Source organism: Mesocricetus auratus, unplaced genomic scaffold (genome assembly GCF_017639785.1).
Source record: "Mesocricetus auratus isolate SY011 unplaced genomic scaffold, BCM_Maur_2.0 Super-Scaffold_100009, whole genome shotgun sequence".
In the NCBI taxonomy this organism is placed as follows: Eukaryota; Metazoa; Chordata; class Mammalia; order Rodentia; family Cricetidae; genus Mesocricetus; species Mesocricetus auratus.
Window position 1 is genome coordinate 31,379,457 of NW_024429193.1, and position 25,963 is coordinate 31,405,419.

At 40.4% G+C, this 25,963-nt stretch overlaps 1 pseudogene; it reads right to left on the reverse strand.

The window, feature by feature from the left end:
• LOC121142282 overlaps window positions 1–25,963 on the reverse strand; it is a 48,522-nt pseudogene that overhangs the window by 2,272 nt on the left and 20,287 nt on the right.

Genomic DNA, 25,963 nt, shown 5'->3' on the forward strand with positions numbered 1-25,963 from the left:
GTTTACTGAGTTGGACATGATGAATTTCTTGCTTTCCTTTATTCATGTATTTTTCTCATATTTATTCTTCCTGTGGTTTTGTGTTGAGACCCTCTTTCCTTCTCAGTGCAAGTCTCTTCTCAGTGCTGGTTTCATGAACGTGAACCCCTTATTTTGTGTTTGTCTTGAAACACCTGTATTTCTCCATCTGTTTTCAGATAGGTGGGCTGAATGTAGCCTTTTTGACAGGAAATCATTTTCTTTCAGAGCTTGAAGTATACCATTGAATGCTTTTCTGGATTTTAAGATTGCTTACTGCAGGGTTGACATTAACCTGGAGTGTTTGCCTTTGTAGATGAGTAGGTGTTCTTCCTTTATAGCTCTTACTATTTTTCTCTGGTTTTGTGTTTTTGTCATCTTGACTATAGTGTCATTGAGAAGGTTTTTTTTTTTTCTGGCAAATGCCCATCATTTGCTGTGTGCACTGTCCTTTGGGGAATTTTTTGTCATAAGCTCACTGGGTGGATTTTTCCAAGCCTTTTGATTTTATGTAGGCTCTAATTTTTTTTTACCCCATTGATCTTGATGACTTGGTTATATTCAAGGAGTATTGGATGTGGTTCCTTATTCATTTTTGTTAATGTTTATATCATTTCTTTGTCAACATCAACCTCCATTCCACTCTGCCAACTTTTGTTGGTATAAGAATTAGCTGTTGAATCTGCCTCCAACCTAGGTGTTCTGTTGTGAAACATCTTTTCCTAAAATCAGTCATCTTTTTTTACAATGATACATGGACTTGATGTTCACACAGAATACTTCAGTCCCACAGTTTCCTCCATTTAGAAATCTCTCCTGGTTTTCTGTTTAACAGTAAGTTATCATACCTCCCCTTTCTCCTTTGATCTGTAGCATTAATTTGTCCCTTAGTAACTATAACAGTACTTACATTTTTCCTAGTTTAAATGGAAGAACCTACTAGGTCCACAACATATGCTTCCTCTTTCTCCATATTCATACCAGAATTGTCAGCTAACATTTGTACTTAATCAGGAAGAGCCCGAAGCAGTGAGAAATCATAGGACTAAAACTTGGGAGGATAATCACTTTATCTGGTGGGAAAGTTAACAGATATGGACATGTTAAGTTAAATATTGAGAAATATTTTTCTTATTTTTTTGTTCTGTATGTTGAAGTGGTGTGTCTCTGTGTGTGTGTGTGTTTTAGCTAACTGTGTGTCGCTGTGTGTACTTGTGAGAAGGCCAAAAGAAGGTATCAGGTGCTTTATACAATCACTCTCTACTTTATTCAGGTAGGGTGCAGGATGTGACCTTCCCAAGGCATCAATAAAATATTATGTCTTAAAATGTTACTTTTATACAGAGCACAATAAAAAATATTGTAAAATAAGGTGTAAGCAAAGTAAACTGTGTATACCTCATGCTGCAATCTAATAAAATTTCTCAGAGGAAGTGCAGTTTCTCTTTAGATGGCCCATTAGATTCCCTCTTAGTCATGATGATTTATAGTTTTACTCTTTACCTTGAATAAATACCATTTATATATTAAAGTCAGTTTTCTTCAAAATGATATCGTGCAAGGATGTGATTTATGTTTGTCTGAAGTTCGGTTTGGAGCATTATACTGCATTCTAGGTGGTTTGGGTTCATAAATATTTAAGAATCCGATTAATACTGAATGTTTTTCTTTTCTTTCTGGATATTCACAAAATGTGCTTTGAATCACAAATATATCAACAAAATATGTGAATCACACATCAATAAAAATCTCCTGATCAGAAGACTAGGGATTTGGATTTAATCTTAGCTTTGGCCTGAGGTGTCAGCCCTCTACTCTGTCACTGTGATACTGAATTTGAAGAATACAAATGCAATAGGCCATTCTAAAGGGGTAGTAGAGTTTCTACATTCAAAGTCAACTTGTCAGAGGAGCTACCTTGACTCAGGAGTTTCCTTTGTAGCCTAGCCTCTAGCTCTCAAGCCTCTAGCCTTGGCTCCTCGGTGCTGGAATTACAGGCCAGACCCATCATACCTAACACAAAACACATTGTACAAACTAAACCTGAACCTGAATATATGCACAAGGGTGTTGCTACTCATCTTCCCGTTGATCTGATTTTCTTCCAAATTACTATGTGGTCTGGAGAGATGTCCTGTCCTGTGAGTTCTGATTGTGAGACCTATCTAGGGGAAAGCTTTAAAAGAAAAAAGTTCTGAGCCAAATAGAGAACAACTTTAGAGTAAATATCAGATTCATTGTGGTAAACAAAGAAAAGAACAGGCTTGTGGGTGGATTAGGAGAGGAGGTTGAAAATTCTTCCACCATGTTATCCTGATTATAAGTGTTGTGCCCAAACTCTGAACCCTAAAATCACCAAGAGGTCCATTTCGATGCAAAAGCAAAGAGTCTTTTATTCCTGCTGTTTAACGAGCTAACCGCATTAGCTCAGACCTTTCATTCATCCACCGCAGCAGATGGCTGGAGAAAAGACACTGAGAAATCACAAGGCAGGGATCTTATAGGGCAGCATAATGAGAGTGTCTAGGGGTATGCAACAGTCTCAGGACCGGTGCACTTCCAGGCTTGGATGGCTTCCCTGTGTTGATTGGTCAACTGTTGTTATGGCCCATAGGCTATGCTCTGCACATCACTGTTGTGCACTTTTCCATAAAGCACACCCAGAGCCATAAAGCACAGCCCTGCCAGCTAACTTCTGATTGGTTCCTTGCCACGAGGAGATCTGACCTCCTGGTGATCAGGATAGGAGGGGCAAGGTCAGATGAGCACATATTAGCCTGACATGGCTGCTAAAATGGGGAGCTGGTCCCTTCAATAACAAGAGCTATCTCTCTGGAAATGTGAAGAGGTTAATTCTCTTAGTTATGGTTTTATTGCTGGAAAGAGGTGCCATGACCAAGGAAACCCTCATAAAAAAGAAACCATTTAATTGGGGGCATGCTTTCAGTTTTAGAGAGTTAGTACTTTATCTCCCTAGCGTGGAGCACAGCAGCAGGGCAGGCAGGTGTGGAGCTAGAGAAGAAGCTGAGGGCTTTACATACTGATAAACAGGAAACAGACAGAAAGAGATGATGGTATGATGTGAACTTTTGAAACCTCAAAGCTACCCCCAGTGACATACTTCTCCCAACAAGGCCATACTTCTTAACCCTTCCAAACCTTCTCAAACAGTTCCACTCCCCAATGACTAAGCATTCAGTGTGCGCCATTTTCACTTAAGCTATCACAGTAATAAACGGCATGCTTACCAATAAGTACCCCTTAGCTACTCTACAGATAAAATGACATGGTGAGTGGATCATGTCTATCATAATCTGGTGGTTCTTTTGTTTTTGTTTTTAGAGGCCTGGTCTTACTATGCAGTCCAGCTTAAGCATGGTTCCTTCTTCCTCATCTTCCCAAGTGCCTGTGTTACAGGCCTGTACCACCGTGTCTGTTAGATGGTGGTTTTTAAAAATAGTACCTCAGTAAAAAAATTAATTAATGTTTTCTTGCTTTGAGTTGAAAGAGTGCAATTAATAAGCATCAGCAAGAAAGGAAGAAATCACGTGGGTTTTAAAAATAAAGACTAATTAAAAAAGCCTACATGAATGTGTGTATTGTTCTTTCTGTTTAGCTCAGGACTTTATAGATTAAGCAGGCTCATGTGGTATCATCTCCTTTCCTGCTAGAGGAAGATTTGACAGCTAAGCTATCCTTGAATGAAAAAATGTTAATCTTGCAGCACAGAGATATGGATTTGTAGTGACTTTGTGTCTGGGCTTTGATCCTCAGTAATTGTTCAAGCTTTTGTGTAGAGAGTCAGGATTTGCTGTTTACCAAGGGTGTTCTATGAGAAGACAAGAATCAAGGCCAAAGAACTTTGGGGATGGCTTGTCACTGATAACTAGACAGCCACCCCCCCCAAAAAAAGGGAGGGGGAAGGCTCCTCTATTCTATAACTCCATAGTGTTCTGAGTCCCATTCAACCCCAGCTCCTGCAAAAATGGAAGTTTTTCCTGTCCTTCTGAACTTGAATCTCCCTGAGTATGGTCAATCCTGAAGAAGTATGTGGAGACAGCATTCATTTCAAGGAAATAAAAAATAGAACTGAAACTAACCACTGAAAATATCCAGTGTCTATTTTACAAAAGGCAATTAACACACATTGCTCTACTAAGTTAAGTGTCTTAAGTCATTGTTTGAGTCTGGGGTAAAACAAGCAACAGAACATGGGAATGAGCTTTGAGATTTCATCTGAACCTAGTCAAGAAGAAGTGATAACAAATGCTGACACTGGAATGGGAAAGACAAACACTGGGGATGGCAGTGTAAGCTGTGGCAAATCAAATTGTAGGATTTCACTATATCATGCCAGGGTGTGCAACTGGATGATTCTATGTGAGTACATCCCGGAGATACTTATATATTGCTGCACTCGTTACAATAGCCAAGAAAAGGAACCAGCCTACATATCCATCAATAGACAAACAAGAAAACACTGGGAATACTGAGGTCTGAAAAGCAACCAAGAATGCTGATCTCTCACTGTGCCTGGTATTCTCTACAAGCATTTACTGTGCTAAATGGAATTGAACTAAGCGATAGCCAACAATGATGCAACTAACTGGCTGGTTACTTCTGAAATGCAGCCACCTTCACACAAGAAACAATAGAGACCATTAAACAGAACATCAACTTAAAGCCAAGCCAAACAAAAACAAATACGAGATGTGTGCACTGCAGCCAGTGGCTTTAATAGAAACTTCACCACTGGAGCATGAAAAAACAACATTGAAGAATGTAAGTATAGTTCTTAATGAACTTTTCCAAATCAGTGCACAGTCAAGAAACAGAATCGCACACACTTGAGAGGCTCATCAAGCCCTCACATTTTCTAGTCTCCTATGAGAGGAGCTGCCCCCTGATTGCTAGCACAGAGGTTTGCTGTCTGTTTGCCCAGGTAGAGTTTTACATGTGGATCTATTTTTGTTTCAGAGATAAGATTTCTCTATGTAACAGCCATAGCTATTCTGGAACTCACTTCATAGACTAGACTGGACTTGAATTCATAGAGATTCGATTGTCTCTGCCTTCTGAGTACTATGATTAAAGGTGTTCACCTCCACTGCCTGGCCTGTCTATCTTCTTACCTGTTTATATGGGATTTTTTCATTGTGTGCTATTCCATCGTGTTTGTGTAACCGTACTACTGTACATTGATATTTGGGTGACTTTTAGCTTGAGACTATTATGATTGATGCCACTACGAGTATTGTTGTATATATCTCTTTATTCTGTTTTTAGTTCTCAAGGCTTGGTCACCTCTGTCCTTACCAGTGAAGGGACTGAAAACCTTGTCAGGAACATCCAACACTTGTTCGGAGCAGTTCAAGACTCACACACTGTTTGTGGTTATAGTGTCTGAGCACTGCGGGGCACATTGAACAGTGTGTCCCTCTGGAGAGTTTCTCTCTACTCCAGGGAATGCCTTTTCCTGTTGTGTGTCCTAATGCCCCAAACTCACAGATCACATTCACTGTCACTACTCATTTTAGTACATTTGATTTCTTCTGAAGAGGTATTTAATGATGTATTTTCCCAGAGATAAATTTAATTCCATTCAAATGAAGTGTTTTTCAGAGATGGCTGCAAAACAAACTGTGAGGCATAATTCTTCATACTTTATTCAGCAAAACTCTATTTACTGTTTACCATCATCTGCCTGGCACTTACAATCCTTATAGATACAGTAACAAAGAAACAAAGATTCCTTCTTTATGGAGAGACCTTCATAGATACAATGAATTTATATTTATATAAATATAACAATACATTCGATAAAGGTCCTACTGGGATGGGTTGATCAAGAAAGCCCCATAGGATCTTGAACTCGGAGGCTAAGTTGTAGGATTCACAGAGAGTGTGTGGGGTTTGGGGAGTAGGGAGCAAAGCTATGTCTGAGCAGATTAAGTGCTAGTGTAGTGATGTACAGGAAGCTGATTCTGGTTCATCCTTGTGTTGTAGATACTAGTTGTCTAATCACTACTCCAGTTTATGATTAAAACCTGGACATTTAGCTATGGTAATTGGCTTTTTAGAATAAAATATGTTGTGAAGAGCACTCAAGAGCTTTTGTCTAAATGGCTTTGTTTATATAAACAGATTGGGCTTTTAAAGCATTATTGCATTGAGATAAAATCAAATGAAAAAAAATAGTACATTTTAACAAATACCTGATTTAATTGCATGCCATTTATGACTCTTCATTTTTGTTGTAAGAGGAAAGATTCTGTCTGCAGAGAAATGTAAAGAAGATATGAATCTCTCAGCAATGTATTCAAGCAAGTCTTTTGTCAAAGGCAAACACAGACAGCTTTTGTTTACCTCACTTTTGTTTATCAAGCTAATCAAATCTAATAATTCAAGAGAATTTCATTTTGCAAGACTGAAATGATTCCTCTTTTTGATCCCTCTACTAAGAAGAAGATGTTCTGACTGAGTTTTAGTGTGAATAAGGAAAACTAGTCAACCCTTTCTAGTTCAAAAAATTTCCATGGGACATCCTTCATCCCTATGCAATCATTATCCTGTTCTCAGATGTGGTAAAACGCAGGAAAGGAGTGAACTGCCAGGCTAGTACTTTTTTTCACTCACTGGTGACATTCCCCATAGCCCAGAAAGAGAAGATGGTGTCTCTTGGATTTATCACAGGTCTTCCAAGGTAACCTGTGTTATTCTGGTTTTGCCCTGGGAATACCACACCCACAAGTCTCTTGAAAATCCATATTCAGCAAGAGTTCAGAAAACTCTTCCATGTGAACACAGTGATTAATTACTCAGAGTTTAAGTTGGCTTGGTGATGTTAAGTGGACAGCACAAAGAAAGCCTAGGCAATGCATAGAAAGCTTCAGATTAGACAGAGCATTCAACTCTACTACAGAGGCTCTACTCTTGCTGGAGGAAGCACCATCCATTGAACGTTGTGTTGAGCCACCAGACACTTTCAAACTCTCATTAGACATTGCCAAGTTCTAGCTAAGAGCTCATGTTCTGTCCATTTCCCCTTTAACATCCTTAGCCCATGTTACTGTTTGAGCAAGAGCACACAAACAGCCTCTCTCCTTTGTAGAGACTTCAGGAATCTGTCAGGATTAATATAGAGTTCATGCTCTTCAGCAGGAACTTCAAGATTGGGCTCTTTCTGTGTGTTTATTTTTAATCTAAATTCCACCACATGACTTGTCACTAACCAGGTGAGCTCTGTCTACTGTGTCCTTAAGAATTCTCTGCAGCCTCCTTTCTTTTTCTCACACTCTGATCACCAGAGGTGGTAACAGAAGAACACAAAACAAATAAGCTTCTACTTCCAAGGGGCCATTCCAGTCACCATTAGATTATTCTCATATTATACAAGATTGCTGCCTGGGAGGGCTATACTTTCTCTAACACTCTCTTTGCAGTTCCTTGATTTCATAGATGATAAAGCCAAATAAGCAGTTTGGGACTCTATATAGAAAAAAGAATTATTGAAATCCCTAGTTGCCTAGCACATAATTTCCTATAATACTTCCATTGTGAAACACAGAAGAGTCTTTTGATGGGATTAATCACGGGTGCTTTAACATGAAAATTATACTAAAGAGGTTTTTTTGTGTTTTTGTTTTTTATAAATGAGTGGAATGCCATATCCTAGGGACCAATTATACTCAGTAGGTGAGATAACCACAATATGATTTCAGTATGCTGAAAAATAATTTGCCTTCCCAGTTTATTTGCTTGAAAAAAAACTCAAAAAATGAACAGTGAATTTTAGTCAATATAGAGATATTTGGATAGATCCTATATAATATATTTGCAAGTTAAAAAATTAAGGAATACCAACAATTACAGAATGTTTGGCTCAAAATGGATGACTGAAAATATTAGAGGAAATAAAAAAGAGTAATAATGCAATGGCCTAAATTCACACAAGACCTGGGGAAGCAGAAGTGGATGGTTCCATCAAAATGAAATTAGGCAGGGGTCAGAAGGTGGCTCAGGCTAGCAGCACTGCCACACAAGCCCAATGACCTGAAGTCACTCTCCAGAATCCACTCAAAACTGGGTGTGGTGGTGCATAGCTGCAACCCCAGCAGTCTGGTACTGAGACTGGAGACAGAGACAGGAGAATCACCAGGAAGCTCATGGCCCAGGGAGCCCAGAGTGCTCATCACAACAGTAGACACAGCAGGGGAAACAGTAGGAACAGCAGAGGAGACTCAGCCTCCAGGTGAAAGGTGAGTGCTGACTCCTAAATGATGTCTTCTGATCTCTGTGCAGCTGTGCATGCTTGTGCATACACAAACACACATATCTCTCATACACACATAAGGACAAACACACACACAACCCCAATACACACACCACATTCATACACACACACACACACACACACACACACGACACACCACATACACACACAAACACATGTATCACACACCATTCATAAACACCACATACACACACATTCTCTCACACACACACTTCACACCCCCCTCCCTTCCCACACACACGAATAAAATAGGGCAAGTGGGCATCCAGAAGCCCTGTCTATTCTGGGTCTTTTGCATTTGTTAAAAATGTAATTGCGTTTGAGTTTGTGGAACATTTTCAAGGAACACTGTGCATTTGATCTCTCTAAACAGCCTCTTTGTCTGTATTTGTTGTCTAGGGATATATGTTTTGCTGGCACAATCCAGAGATATTTTCTTTTTTATTTATTTTATTTTTTAAAGTTTCATTTTATATTCCAACCTTAGTTCTCCTTCCCACCCCTCACCTCCCCTAACTTACCCCTCTCACCCCCAGCCCTGTCTACTCCTCCTCAAGGGTAAGGGCTCTGATGAGGAGTCAACAAAGTATGGTACATTAAGTTGCGGCAGGCCCAAGCTTCTCTCCCATGCATTGAATGGCATCTCATCATAGGGAATGGCCTCCAACAAGCTAGCTGATGTACCAAGGTAAGATCCTGGTCCTACTTTCAGGGACACCTCAGATAGTCCAAGCTTCACAACTGATTCCCACATACAGAGGGCCTAGTTCAGTCCTATGGGACCTCCACAGCTATTGGTCTAGTGTTCATGAGTTTCCATGAGCTTGGTTCAGCTGTCTCTGTAGATTTCTCCATCATGATCTTGATATGTCTTACTCATATATTCCCTTCTCTCTTTGTCTGTATTCATTCCCGGATCTCAGCCTGGTGCTTGATTGTGGATCTCTGTTTCTGGTTCCAACAATTATTGGATGAAGGCTCTGTGACGATAGTTGGGGTATTCATCAATCTGATTACATGGGTCGGCTACTTCAGGCATCCTCTCCCCTACTGCTAGGAGTCTTTCTTAAAATAATTTTTATTTAAAGTCTTATTTTACATACCTATCCCAGTTCCCTCTCCCTCCCACCCTCTCATTCTCCATTTCGCCCCGCAATATCCTCATCCCACTCCCTATCAACTCCTCAGAAAGGGTGGGGCTTCCCATGGGGTCATCAAAGTCTGTCACATCATTTGGAGCAGGACCTAGATCCTCCCCTGTGTTTCTAGTCTGAGAGAGTGAATGGGAAAAGATCTTCATCAACCCCACATCTGACAGAGGGCTGATCTCCAAAATATACAAATACTTCAAGAAGCTAGTCACCAAAACACCAAATAATCTAATAAAAATGGGGTACAGATCTAAATTGCTAGGAATCTTATTTGGGGTCATCCTTGTGGATTCCTGGGAATTACCCTAGCACCAGGTTTCTCCCTAACGACATAGTGATTCTCTCTATTAAGATATCTCTTTCACTGCCCTTCCACTCTGCCCCTCCTCCCCTCAACCATCTGGTTCCTTCATGTTCTCATCCCCCTCCCCCCTTATCACCCCCCTGCTCCTAGTTTACCCAGGAGATCTCATTTAATTTTCCTTCCCAGGACAATTCATGCATCCCTCTTAGGGTCCTCTGGAGTTATTTTCATCTGTGAGATATTTTACCTATATTTTCCTGGGTAAGAAAACTTAAGTTCAAAGAGTTGGCTAGTTTTGTCTGAACCTAGAGGTTCTCCTTAGAATCACCAAGTCCCTTGACAATACCATGTATGAGAAGATCTAGCTGCTGAGTAGCATATGTATGCTCAGGTCTGTGTTAATATCAAAAGGGAATATATAATGAAGAAGACACTTTAGAAAATTTTCTAAATCCTCCAAAGTTTTGCCTGTTCTTTTCCCCCTTTGTGTACTAGAGCTTTAAACCACCAGGTGTCAGAATCAGATTTGTAGAGCAATCATTTTATATCCTGCTGTATCTATACTATTCTATCCATAGCTAGAACCTCATGTAGAAGCCTCAGCTTTTCTCTTAACCCATCACATATATATCAAAGATAGAAAATAGCTCAACTGCCACAGTCATCATGTATAGTAATGGTGCATGAAGATACTGTGGTGGTAATGTGTTCTCTGTCTCCTTTGCTGGTGGGGATGAAGGCCATAAATGTTTTCTTCAAGTATAAAGATACATTAATCAACTTTATGACCTAGCATAGATTATCCAATGCCAAGTAGTCAGCCATAATCATGTATATGTATTAGTAACACTAAATGAAGTCAGCAGCTTGTATTTTAAGATTTTAAGTGTGTGTGTGTGTGTGTGTGTGTGTGTTTGTAGCAATAATAATTAAATAAGAGGCCATGAATTTGAGGAGTGCAAAAGAAATTAGAGGCAGGAGGGAGTATTATATAACTAAATAAAAAATGTATCTCTTTCAAGTAGGAGTCTTATCTGGGGTCATCAAATTTGGTGAGGCAGATGCGCAATGTAGGTTGAACTACAGAGGCTACCTGGCTTTAGGATGCATCCCTCTGTGTGGCTTGTAAGAGAGAAGAATTGGACTTTCCCCAGAAGGTTAGTTAGTTCATTGATAGATTTATTAGAATATTATTTGTTAATTGCCAATTCATGTTAAGCACTTTGCCAAAAGCAGTGGAGATATGCAAGGTCTAAATGAGCCCTCAGGAGAGAGAATGATGGGATCCTGACAAGTGTCAGTAACAGAGCGCTCTTTAGATCTGTGGGGTGTAAAGAGAAGCCTTCCCGCCAGCCTGGTTCCAGAGCCGCATCAGTCCCAAATAAACACACAGGAGGTTATATTAATTATGAAGCTGTTGGCCTTGCTTGTTTCTTACTGGCTAGCTCTGACTTAAGTATTTACCCCATAATTGTTAATCTAAGTATTTCTCTTACTGGAGCAAAGTTTCCAGGCTTCTTATCCCTATGGAAGTTACATCTTGACTTCCTGTGTTTCTTCTACCAGGAGTACTCCTCGGCTCCTAGTCCCACCTATCTTGCTTCCCTATTGGCCAACAGTGCTTTATTGACATATACACAGAACTTCCCCCCTCAGTGGGGTAATTTGAATGAAAATTCTCCCATAGGTTCAGAGGGAGTGGCACGTTACTCTATGCTTCTTTTGTCCTGCTACACTATTAAATCAGAGACTTCTCTGTTCATACTAGATTCTTCACTCTAGTGAGCTGGCATTCTTCAGTGTACTCACTTGGGGCTGAATATCTACTTACCTTGAGTACATGCCTCTGGTCCTGATGGATCACATGTGTATCCTATGATTGAAATTATTGTGTGTTCAGCTGACCCAAAGCAAACACGAAGAGAGATGATAGGCCACAGAGAGGAAGAAAGGAGTCAATCTTTATATGTATAAACACTTTCTCATTCACTTGTTGTTCATCACGGAGAAAACAGCCTCTATAAATCCTGCTTGAAATGAGGGGCCTGGGTACACTGAGGGATGAGGGAGTTTCAGTAGCTTGGAGAATGGATGGCCAACTTCAAATACACTACCAGGGAAAGTGTCCATAGTCCTTGACTCTGTTTCTCAGTGCCTAATGCATTTTATAAAACAAAACTCAGATTCTGTACAGCAAGTATGGCATAAAGGAGTACTTAGTATGAAATTTTCAACAGCCTCAGATAGTATTTACTAGAATGGGACTATCTCCATGAATAGTTGAAGTCATGTCAAAGGGAATTAGTCTTCGTTCTCTTAATTTAGTTCTTAAACTCCACGATCAGCTAAGTCTTCTCCAGATCTACTGATTTAGAATGTCTGTGGTGACAGCCCTTAACTGTTCATTAATAATAATAATAATAATAATAATAATAATACATTTCTCGGCCCCTCCAAGACCCCAACCCAGCGAGCCCAGCTTCAGGTGAGATTGGGTCTCCAGCGGGGACTGCCCGCCCATCACCCATCCCCCCCTCCATCTTCGGGGCCACTCCCGGCTTCCAGAAGAGCCGCCCACACAGGAAAGAGATCAGCCCCTCCAAGACCCCAACCCAGCGAGCCCAGCTTCAGGTGAGATTGGGTCTCCAGCGGGGGACCACCCGCCCATCACCCATCCCCCTCCATCTTTGGGGCCGCTCCTAGCTTCCAGAAGAGCCGCCCACACAGGAAAGAGATCAGCCCCTCCAAGACCCCAACCCAGCGAGCCCAGCTTCAGGAAAGACATCAACCCCTCCAAGACCCAACCCCAGGGAGTCCAGCTTCAGGAAAGAGATCAGCCCCTCCAAGACCCCAACCCCAGCGAGTCCAGCTTCAGCATCCCCAGCTTCAGCTGCAGTAAGGAAGGAGACCAGAGGAGACGGAAAGACCCCACCAGCACCCACTGGAAGAAGAGATGGGAAGAAGACAGAATAAGAGATCACTCAGCAATAGAAACACCAACATGACCCCACCAGAATCCAGGGATTCAACACCAGCAAGACCCGAAAAGCACTACATAGACGAAGAAGAGGAGACAGACCTTAAAAATTATTTCATGAAGATGATGGAGACCCTCAAAGAAGAAACAAGGAAATCCCTTAAAGAAATAGAAGAAAAAACAAACAAAAAAATCCATGAAATGGGGGAAAAATTCAAGAAATAAACAAATCTCTCGAAGAATCTAAAGAGCACCAAGAAAAAACAACCAAGAAAATTAAGGAAACAGCTCAAACAGTTGAAGGATTGAAAGCTGAAATAGAAACGATAAAGAAAACACAGAATGAAGGGATGCTGGAAATAGAAAAGCTCGGTAAACGGTCTGGAACTACAGATGCAAGTATCACCAATAGAATACAAGAGATAGAAGAGAGAATCTCAGGTATTGAAGACTCATTAGAGGATATAGAGTCGTCAACCAAAGAAAATCTCAAAACCAACAAATCCTTAACACAAAATATCCAGGAAATATGGGACACCGTGAAGAAGCCAAACCTGAGAATAATAGGTATAGAAGAAGGTGAAGAACTTCAACTTAAAGGTACAGAAAACATATTCAACAAAATCATAGAAGAAAACTTCCCTAACCTAAAGAAAGATATGCCTATGAAAGTACAAGAATCTTACAGAACACCAAATAGGCTTGACCAGAAAAAGAAGTCACCTCGCCATATAATAATCAACACATCAAACCTACAGAGTAAAGAGAAAATATTAAGAGCAGCTAAAGAAAAAGGCCAAGTAACATACAAAGGCAGACCTATCCGAATTACACCTGACTTCTCAATGGAAACGATGAAAGCCAGAAGATCCTGGTCAGATGTCCTACAAACGCTAAGGGAACATGGATGCCAGCCCAGACTACTATATCCAGCAAAGCTCTCAATTACCATAGATGGAGAAAACAAAATATTCCATGACAAAGCCAGATTTAAACAATACGTATCCATGAATCCAGCTCTACAGAAAATGCTAGAAGGAAAACCTAGAGCCAAGGAAGATAACTACATTCACAAAGACACAGGCAATATATAATCATACTTTACAAAACACCAAAAGAAAAAGGGAGGAGAAACTACACAAAATAACTTCACTAACAATAAATCAAGCGCAAACAAGGATCACCAATCAATGGTCATTAATATCCCTCAATGTCAACGGCCTCAACTTGCCTATAAAAAGACACAGACTAGCAGAATGGATACGAAGACAGAACCCTTCCTTCTGCTGCATACAAGAAACACATCTCAACACCAAAGACAGACGTTATCTCAGAGTAAAGGGCTGGGAAAAGATCTTCCAATCAAACGGCCCCAAGAAACAAGCGGCGTAGCAATCCTAATATCTAACAAATTAGACTCCAAATTAAATCAATCAAAAGAGATGAAGAAGGGCACTTCATATTCATCAAAGGAAAAATACATCAAGACGAAGTCTCGATTTTAAACATCTATGCCCCAAATACAAAGGCACCTACATTCGTGAAAGAAACATTACTAAAGCTCAAAATGCACATAAAATCTCACACACTAATAGTAGGAGACTTCAACACTCTGCTCTCACCGTTAGACAGGACCTCCAGACAGAAACTTAACAAAGAAACAAAAGAATTAATAGAAGTTATGACACTACTGGGTTTAACAGACATCTATAGAACACTCCACCCAAATACAAAGGGATATACCTTCTTCTCGGCACCACATGGAACCTTCTCTAAAATTGACCACATAATAGGAAACATAGCAAATCTCCACAGATACAAAAAAATTGGAATAACCCCCTGCATCTTATCAGACCACCATGCATTAACATTAGAATTCAACAATAACACAAATCGCAGAAACCCTACAAACTCATGGAGATTGAACAATGCACAATTGCACCATCCCTGGGTAAAGGAACAAATAAAAAAAGAAATTAAAGACTTCCTCGATTTCAATGAGAATGAAGACACAACATACACAAACTTATGGGACACTTTGAAAGCAGTGCTGAGAGGAAAGTTTATAGCACTAAGTGCCCACATGAAAAAACTGGAAAACAGTCATACTAGAGAATTAATAGCACAGCTGAATGTTCTAGAACAAAAGGAAGCAAACTCCCCCAGGAGGAGCAGACGCCAGGAAATAATCAAATTGAGGGCTGAAATCAATCAAGTAGAAACCAGGAAAACACTGAGAAGAATCAATGAAACAAAGAGTTGGTTCTTTGAGAAAATCAACAAAATAGACAAACCTCTGTCCAAACTAACCAAAAGACAGAGAGAGAACATGCTAATTAACAAAATCAGGGATGAAAAAGGGGACATAACAACGGACTCTGAGGAAATCAAGAGAATCATCAGGGCATACTTTGAAAATCTGTACTCCACAAAATTTGAAAATTTAAAGGAAATGGACAATTTCCTGGATAGATATCACTTGCCAAAACTAAATCAAGAACAGATAAATAATCTAAACAGACCTATAACCCCTAATGAAATAGAAGCAGTCATCAAAAGTCTCCCAAACAAAAAAAGCCCAGGCCCAGATGGCTTCAGTGCAGAATTCTACCAGAAATTCAAAGAAGAGCTCATTCCAATACTCGTCAAAGTATTCCACACAATAGAAGCAGGAGGCTCACTGCCAAACTCTTTCTACGAGGCTACAATTACCTTGATACCCAAGCCACACAAAGACACCACTAAGAAAGAGAACTATAGACCAATTTCCCTCATGAACATTGATGCAAAAATACTCAATAAAATACTTGCAAACCGGATTCAAGAACACATCAGAAAAATCATCCACCATGATCAAGTAGGCTTCATTCCAGGAATGCAGGGATGGTTTAACATTAGAAAATCTATCAATGTAATCCACCATATTAACAATCTGCAAAAGAAAAACCACATGATCATCTCACTAGATGCTGAAAAAGCCTTTGACAAAATCCAGCACCCCTTCATGATAAAGGTCCTAGAGAGATCAGGGATAACAGGAACGTACCTGAATATAATTAAAGCAATATACAGTAAACCAACAGCTAACATCAAACTAAATGGAGAGAAACTCAAAGCAATTCCTCTAAAATCAGGAACAAGACAAGGCTGTCCACTCTCTCCATATCTCTTCAATATTGTACTTGAAGTTCTAGCTACAGCAATAAGACAACAAAAGGAGATAAAGGGGATACAAATAGGAAAAGAAGAAGTCAAACTTTCACTATTTGCAGATGATATGATAGTTTACATAAGTGACCCAAAAAACTCCGCAAGGTTACTCCTAGAGCTGATAAACACCCTCAGCAATGTGGCAGGATACAAGGTAAACTCAAAAAATTCAGTGGCCCTATTATATACAGAAGATGAAGTGACTGAGAAAGAAATCAGAGAAACATCACCTTTTACAATAGCCAAAAACAGCATCAAATATCTGGGGATAATGTTAACCAAGGAAGTGAAGGACCTGTATATCAAGAACTTTGTGTCTTTGAAGAAAGAAATCAAAGAAGATACCAGAAAATGGAAAGATCTCCCATGCTCTTGGATTGGTAGGATCAACATAATAAAAATGGCAATCTTGCCAAAAGCAGTCTACAGATTCAATGCAATCCCTATCAAAATTCCATCACAATTCTTCAAGGACCTGGAAAGAACATTAATCAACTTTATATGGAAAAACAAAAGGCCCAGGATAGCCAAAACATCCCTATACAATAGAGGAACTTCAGGAGGCATCACCATACCTGACTTCAAGCTCTATTATAGAGCTATAGTCCTGAAAACAGCTTGGTATTGGCACAAAAATAGGCAGGTAGACCAATGGAACCGAATCGAAAGCCCTAATTTTAACCCACACACCTATGAACACCTGATTTTTGACAAAGAAGCTAAAACTGTACAGTGGAAAAAAGAAAGCATCTTCAACAAATGGTGCTGGCATAACTGGGTACTGGTATGCAGAAGACTGCAGATAGATCCATGTTTATCGCCTTGTACAAAACTTAAGTCCAAATGGATCAAAGATCTCAACATACATCCAGCCACACTGAAACTTTTAGAAGAGAAAGTGGGAGATACTCTTCAACGAGTTGGTACAGGAGACCACTTCCTAAACATAACACCAGTGGCACAGGCACTGAGATCGACAATTAACAAATGGGACCTTCTGAAACTAAAAAGCTTCTGTAAGGCAAAGGACACAGTCAAAAAGACAAAAAGGCAGGCCACAGAATGGGAAAAGATATTCACTAACCCTACATCTGACAGAGGGCTAATCTCCAAAATTTACAAAGAACTCAAGAAACAAGTCTCCAAAACACCAAAGGATCCACTTGAAAGGTGGGGTACAGAGCTAAATAGAGAATTCTCAGTAGAGGAGGCTAAAATGGCCAAGAGACACTTAAGAAAGTGCTCAACATCCTTAGCCATCAGGGAAATGCAAATCAAAACAACTCTGAGATACCATCTTACTCCTGTCAGAATGGCTAGAATCAAAAACACCGAAGACAATTTATGCTGGAGAGGATGTGGAGAGAGAGGAACACTCCTCCACTGCTGGTGGGAATGCCGACTCATACAGCCTCTTTGGAAATCAGTATGGAGATTCCTCAGGAAAATGGGAATTAATCTACCACTAGACCCAGCAATTCCACTCTTAGGCATTTATCCAAATGAGGCAGGTTCATACAACAAGGGCATCTGCTCCACTATGTTCATAGCAGCATTGTTTGTAATAGCCAGAACCTGGAAGCAACCTAGATGCCCCTCAACTGAAGAGTGGATAGAGAAAATGTGGTACATTTACACAATGGAGTATTACTCGGCAGAAAAAAACAATGGAATCTTGAAATTTGCAGGGAAATGGATAGCACTGGAAGAAACCATCCTGAGTGAGGTAACCCAGTCGCAAAAAGACAAACATGGTATGTACTCACTTATATATGGATTTTAGACATGGATCAGGATAGTGCCAGTCTGCACTTCCACAGATAAGTCTGAGAAACAGGAAAGAACCTAAAAGATATGCATATATGCATAGTACCCAAGAGAAGAGGATGGAGACAAGATCCTCTGAATGGATGGGGAACACGGCGAGGGGAGGGGGGGAGTGGGACCTGGGAAGAATAGAGGGGGTAAAGAGGAAGGGAGTTGGTCATGGGGGAACAGGAAGTTGAGGGGGTGGGGGTAGAATAGGGGGAAGAGGGAATCATAGGATCGAAGACAGATCAGGCACCAGAGTGACCTCGAGTGATCTAAAGGTATAACATCAATTGGCAAGCTAAGCAATAGTGGAGGGACCACCTCGAATGCCCATTCCTGATAATGAACTTGATGTCTATAACCATCCGGGAGCCTTCATCCTGTGACTGATGGAAGCAGAGGCAAACACACAACTAATCACTGAACTGAACCCAAGGAACCCAGTGACAGAGAGGAGTGATGAGCAAATTGGCAAAGAATGGGCTGGCAAAACCAGCAGAGACAGCTGATCTGAACAGGGGAGTGCCCTTGGACCCCAGACCAACAGTGGGGAGGCCAGCATGGGACTGATCTGGACCCCCCAAATGTGAGTGTCAGCGAGAATGCCTGGGCAACCTATGGGGCCCTGAGCTGTGGATCAGTGTCTATCCCTGGTATACAAACTGTCTTCATGTGCCTATAGCACAAAGAGAGATGCTCTCTCAGCCTGGACTCTTAGGGGAGTGCCTTGACCCTACCAAGAATAAAATGACAGACTCTAGATATCCCCTATGTGGAAGGATTTGGCAATAGGGTGGGAGGGAGGGGGGGAAGGGGAGTGCGGGAAGAGGGGAGGGAGAGGGAACTGGGATTGACATGTAAAACAAGCTATTTAAAATTAAAATAAAAAATGAAAAAAAAGAAAACTGAGGGAATTCTGGAATAGAAAATCTGGATAAATGATCAGGAACTACAGATGTAAGCATAACCAACAAGAGAAGGAAGATAGAATCTCAGGTGCTGAAGATAAACTAGAGGAAATAGATTCATCAACCAAAGAAAATTTTAAATCCAACACTTCCTTAACACAAAATATCCAGGAAATATGGGACTCCGTAAAAAGACCAAACCTAAGAAATATAGTTATAGAAGAAGGTGGCAAGGAAGCCCAGCTCAAAGGGGCAGAAAACATATTCAACAAAATCATAGAAAAAACGTTCCCAACTTGAAGAAGGACATGCCTATGAAAATATAAGAAGATTACCAAACACCAAATATACTGGACCAAAAAAAAGTCCCCTTGCCACATAATAATCAAAACACCAAATATACAGAATAAAGAAAGATATTAAGAGAGCGAGGAAAAAAGCCAAGTAACATATAAAGACAGACCTATCAGAATTACACCTGACTTCTCCATGGAAATTCTGAAAGCCAGAAGGTCCTGAATAGATGTTCTACAAACACTATGAGACCACAGATGCCAGCCCAGACTACGATATCTAGCAAAACTCTTAATAACTATAGATGGAGAAAACAAGATATTCCATGACAAAACCATTTACACAATACATATCCACAAATCCAGCCCTACAGAAAGTTCTGAAAGGAAAACTCCAACCCAAGGAAGTTAACTACACTCACAAAAAAGCCAGAAATAGGGAAAAACTCACACACTATACCACCACCAAAAACAAATCTAAAGCAAACAAGAATTAACAATCAATGATCATTAATATACCCCAATATCAATGGTTTTAACTCACCCATGAAAAGACACAGATTAACAAAATGGATACAAACACAGAATCCATCCTTTTGCTGCATAAACGACACACACCTCACCTTCAAAGATAGACTTTGCCTCAGAGTTAAGGGTTGAGAAAAGATTGTCCAATCTAATGGCCCTAAGAATCGAGTGAGTATTGTTATCCTAGTATCTCACAAATTAGACTTCAAACTAAAACTAATCAAAGGAGATGAAGAAGGTCATTTCATTTTCAACACAGGAAAAAATCCATTAAGATGAAGTTTCAATTCTGAACATCTATACACCAAATATAAAGGCACCCACATTTGTAAAAGACGCATTACTAATACTCAAATCACTTATTAAACCCCACACACTTACAGTGGGAGATTTCAACACCCTTCTCTCACCACTGGAAAGCACTACCAGACAGAAACTTAATACAGAAACGAAGGAGTTAACAGAAATTATGACCCAATTGGGTTTAACAGACATCTATAGAACATTCCACCCAAACTCAAAAGAATATACCTTCTTCTCAGCACCATATGACCACATTCTCAGCAATAAGGCAAACCTTAACATCGAACCACCATGGCTTAAAATTAGAATTCAACAACAACGTAAATTGCAGACACCCCACAAACTCATGGAAATTGAACAATGCTCAACCGCATCACTCCTGGGTAAAGGAAGAAATAAAGAAAGAAATCAAAGACCTCCTGGAATTCAATTAAAATGAAGGTACAACAAACTCATAGGACACTCTGAAAGAAGTGCTAAGAGGAAAGTTCATAGAATTAAGTACCCTCGTGAAGAAACTGGAGAATAGCCACACTAGAGAATTAACAGAACACCTGAAAGCTCTAGAACAAAAAGAAGTAAACTCATCCTGGAAGAATAGATGCCAGGAAAAAAATCAAATTGAGGGCTGAAATCAATAAAGTAGAAACAAAGAAAACAATACAAAGAATTAATGAAACAAAGAGTTGGTTCTTTGAGAAAATAAACAAGATAGACAAACCTTTATCCAACCTAAGCAAAAGGCAGAGAGAGAACATGTAAATCAGAAATGAAAAGGGAGACATAACAACAGACACTGGGGAAATCCAGAGAATCATCAGGTCATACCTTGAAAACCTGTACTCCACAACATTCAAAAATTTAAAGGAAATGGACAATTTTCTGGATAGTATCATTCACCAAATTAAATCAAGAACATATAAGCAATTTAAATAGACCTATAACTCCTAACTAAATAGAAGCAGTCATCAAAAGTCTCCCAACCAAAAAAAAAAGTCCAGGGCCAGATGATTTCCATGCAGAACTCTACCTGAAATTCAAAGAGCTAATACCAATACTCTTCAAATTGGTCCACATAATAAAAGCAGAAAGATCATTGACAAACTATTTTTATGAGGCTACAATTTCCTTGGTGCCCAAACCACACAAAGACACAACTAAGACAGACAACTACAGACCAATCTCCCTCATGAACATTGATGCAAATATACTCAATAAAATACTGACAAGTCGAATCCAAGAACATATCTGAGAAATCATCCACCATGATCAAGTAGGCTTCATTCCAGGAATGCAGGGATGGCTCAACATACAAAAATCCATCAATGTAATCCACCAATCTTGAAAGGACAATCCTCAAATTTATATGGAAAAACAAAAGACCCAGGATAGCCAAAACAACCCTTTACAATAAAGGAACTTCAGGAGGCATCATCATCCCTGACTTCAAGCTCTATTACAGAGCTACAGTCCTGAAAACAGCTTGGTATTAAATAAACGCAGACAGGTAGACCAATGGAATTGAATCGAAGACCCTGATATCAATCCGCACAGCTTTGAACCCCTTAACTTTTGACAAAGAAACTAAAAGTATTCAATGGAAAAAAGAAAACATCTTCAACAAATGGTGCTGGAATAACTGAATGCTGGCATGTAAAAGACAGCAGATAGATCCATATCTATCACCATGCACAAAACTTAAGTCCAAATGGATCAAAGACCTCAACATAAATCCAGCCACACTGAACATCTTACAAGAGAAAGTGGGATGTACCTTTGAAAGAATGGGTACAGGAGATTGCTTCCTAAACATAACACCAGTAGCACAGACACTGAGGTCAACAATTAATACATTGGACCTCCTGAAACTGAGAAGCTTCTGCAAGGCAAAGGACACAGTCAACAAGACAAAATGACAGCTCACAGAATGGGAAAACATATTCACCAACCCAACATCTGACAGAGAGCTGATCTCCAAAATTTACAAAGAACTCAAGAAGCAAGTCTCTAAAACACCAAAGGATCCAATTTAAAAAATGGTGTACAGAACTAAATAGAGAATTCTCTATAGAAGAGTTTAAAATGGCCGAGAGACACTTGAGACATTTCCCTTAGGCATCAGGGAAATGCAAATCAAAACAACTCTGAGGTACCATCTCACTCCTGTCAGAATGGCTAAAATATAAAACACGAATGACGGTTTATGCTGGAGAGGATGTGGAGAAAGGGGAACACTCCTCCACTGCTGGTGGGAATGCTAACTTGTGCAGCTCCTTTGGAGATTGGTATGGAGATTCCTCAGGAAAATGGAAATCAGCCTACCAGAAGATCCAGCAATTCCACTCTTAGGTATATACGCAAAAGATGTACACTCCTACAATAAGGACATCTGCTCAACTATATTCATAGTAGAATTATTTATCAGAGCCAGAACCTGGAAGCAACCTAGATTCCCTTTAACTTAAGAGTGGATAGAGAAAATGTAGTTCATTTACACAATAGAGTACTACTCAACAGAAAAAAATGGAATCTTGAAATTTACAAGCAAATGGATGGCACTAGAAGAAACCATCTTGAGTGAGGTAACCCAGTCACAAAAAGATAAACATGGTTTGTACTCACTCATGTATGGATTTTAGACACAGTTCAGGGAATTGTCAGTCTATAATCCCACCGCCAGAGAGTCTAGGATGCAGGGAGGACCCTAAGAGAGATATGCATGGTAACCCAGAGAAGGGTTATGGGAGGATATCTCCTAATTGGATTAAGAGCAGGAGGGAGGGGAGAGGGAGACACGAGAAAGAGAGGGAGAGAAGATGAGGGGAGGAGAGGAGGATATGGGGGAGCAAGACGTTTGATCCAGGGCAAGAGTAGAGGAGAGAAGGATGAGAGATACCATAATAGAGGGAGCCATTATAAGTTGGAGGAGAGATCTGGCACTAGTGAGATCTTCACAGATCTACACAAATGACACCAACTGGCATTAAGGCTACCTTAAATGCCCTTCCCTGATAATGAGATTGATGACTACCTTATATGCCATCCTAGAACCCTCATCCAGTGGCTGACAGAAGCAGAGGCAGACACCCACAGGTAAAAACTGAACTGAGCTCCTGGAACCCAGTTGCAAAGAGGAGTGGTGAGCAAAGGAATCAAGACCATGCTGGCGAAACCCACAGAGACAGCTGACCTAAACAAGGGGGAACACATGGACCCCAGACTGACTCAGACTGAGAGACCCAGCATTGGACTGATCCAGACACGTGCCCCCCCGCCTGAATCTGGGTGTCAGAGAAGAGGCCTCAGCAATCTATAGGACCTTGGAATATAGATCAGTATTTATTCCTGTCATACAAATGGACTCTGGGAGCCCATTCCACATGCAGGAATACTCTCTCAGTCTGGACACATGGTGGAGGACCTAGGCTCTACCTAGGATTATATCACAGACTCTGAAAATCCCTCAAGCAAGGCCTTACCCTCCTTAGGGAGTGGAGGGGGGAATTAGTGGAGTGGTGGGTTGGGATGAATGGGGGAGGGAGAAGGAACAGAATAATATGTGTAAAAATAAAAAATACTTTATAAAAACAAAAACATGTTTAAGCACTTATAAATAAAATTTGTTTACTATTTTAAAAAATCTGAAAAAGAAAAACTATATAATCATCTCATTAGATGGTGAAAAATCCTTTGACAAAAGTCAACACCCCTTCATGATAAAGGTCTAGGAGAGATCAGGGATAGCAGGAATATACCTAAGCATAACAGAGGCAATATACAGCAAACCAGCAACCAACATCAAACTACATGGAAAGAAACTCAAGGCAATTCCTCTAAAATCAGGAAAAAGACAAGGTTGTTCATAGCAGCATTATTTGTAATAGCCAGAACTTGGAAGCAACCTAGATGTCCCTCAACCGAAGAATGGATACAGAAAATGTGGTACATTTACACAATGGAGTACTACTCAGTGAAAAAAAAAACCCAATGGAATCTTGAAATTTGCAGGCAAATGGATTGAACTAGAAGAAACCATCTTAAGTGAGATAACCCAGTGACAGAAAGACAAACATGGTATGTACTCACTCATGCAGATTCTAGACATAGTGAAAGATTAGCGTCCTATAATCTATACCGCCAGAGAAGCTAGGAGACAAGGAGGACCCTAAGAATGACATACATCAGCCCCCAGGAGAAGGGGAAAGGGACAAGATCTCCTGAGCTAATTGGGAACATGAGGGGAGGGGAGAGGGAGTTAGGAGAAAGACAGGGAGAAAAGGAAGGGAGAGGAGGACATGAGAGAGCAGAAAGAGCCAGTGAAGGGAAGAATAAGGGAGAGCAAGAAAAGAGATACTATAATAGAGGGAGACATTATAGGTTTAAAGAGAAATCTGGCACTAGGGAAAAGTCCAGAGATCTACAAGGTTGACCCCAATTAACAATCTAGGCAACAGTCTAGAGGCTACCTTAAACTCTCTTCTCTAATAATGAGATTGATGACTACCTTATATACTATCCTAGAGCCTTCATCCAGTAGCTGATGGAAGCAGAAGCAGACATCCACAGCTAAATACTGAGCTGAACTCGAATCCAGTTGCAGAGAGAGAGGAGTGATGAGCAAAGGGGTAAAGATCACACTGGGAAAACCCACAGAAACACCTGACCTGAGCAAATGGGAACTTATGGACCCCAGTCTGACACCTGGGGAACCAACATAGGACTAAACCAAGCCCCCTGAATGTGGGTGCCAGTTAGGAGCACTGGGCAGTCTATGGAGCCTCTGGCAGTGGAACCAGTGCATGAATGGACTTTGGGAGCTCATTTCCCATGGAGGGATACTCTCTTAGTCTAGATACACAGGGGAGGGCCTAGGCCCTGCCCGAAATGACTTGACAAATTTTAATAATCCCTCATGGAAGATCTCAACCTCCCTGGTGAGTGGAAGGGGGATGGAATGGGGGGATTCTTTGGGAGGTATGGGAGTATGGGAGGGAGAGGGAACTGGCATTACTATGTAAAATAAGATTGTTTCTAATTTAAATAAAATTTGTTTAATATATAAATTAAATATTTACATACCCGTTTTTTTGGTGAATGCATGAGTAGGAACCATATTAAAGATGAAGAAAGGAATAAAGAGACAGAGACTGCTAAACAATTTTCTGTACTCATTTCCCAGCATATTCCCCAAAGAAATCAGAGAAAGGTTAGCCAGCAGTCTTTATCACACACAACAAAAGGGGTCATTATCATATAATTTTAAAGACACTTTTATAGACCCTAGAAGTTGTGTCATCAACCTTACTTTGTTTCTACGTGCTGTGTTGACAGCAATTGGCATGCTCCTTTAGGTGAAAAATCAGGTACCCATCAAAGCCAGGAAAACGAGGCTGTTTTAGAGAGTGTGAAATTCAATTGACCAGTACATTTCAGACCAAGTGTGCTCGTGGGCTCTTTATTTCCCGAACTTGTTTAGCACACAATTCGCAATTGAGTGTCTTCTCCTTAGCAACCCAATTCGGTTAGGAGCTCTCTGGAGCCCAAGTCTATTTTGTTTACTCTACTGGATATCTTCCAGCACTTTGTTCTGAGGAGCTAAAATGGCTATTGCTCAGGGAAACCCAGGATTCCCTGGCTGTCATTCACCTACTGTGCACCTCTGCAGCTTGAGTTGGCCTCCAATTGCAGCTTTTGGTTCTGTCTAAGATGAATCTGTTTCCTTCAGTGTTGCTATTTTATTAACAATCTGCTGTATGCTATAGTTTTTTTTCTGACAAGGCAAGCGTGTTCATGTAAGGTATTCATAATTCACATAATGCTTTTATGTGTGTGTTATATCTATATGTGCACAGATATGCATTGTCTTCCATTGTTCTTCAACTTTAATCATTTTCAACAGTGTTTCCCACTGTACCGGGAGCTCACAGTGAGCCTCCAGGATTAGTTTGCCTCACTCCTCCTCTGGTGCAGCACTTTCAGATATGGTCAATGTGCCTAGCTTTTACACCAGTGCTGCCAGTCAAAACTTAAGTCCTCGTATTTAAACAGCAAACTTTTTACCAACTGAGCTATCCCCCCTGCCCCAGCTCTTCAGAATTCCTACTGACAAGTTGATAGCCTTGCCTTTCATTCCCCTGGAGCAAAACAGTGCTATAGATGCATCATA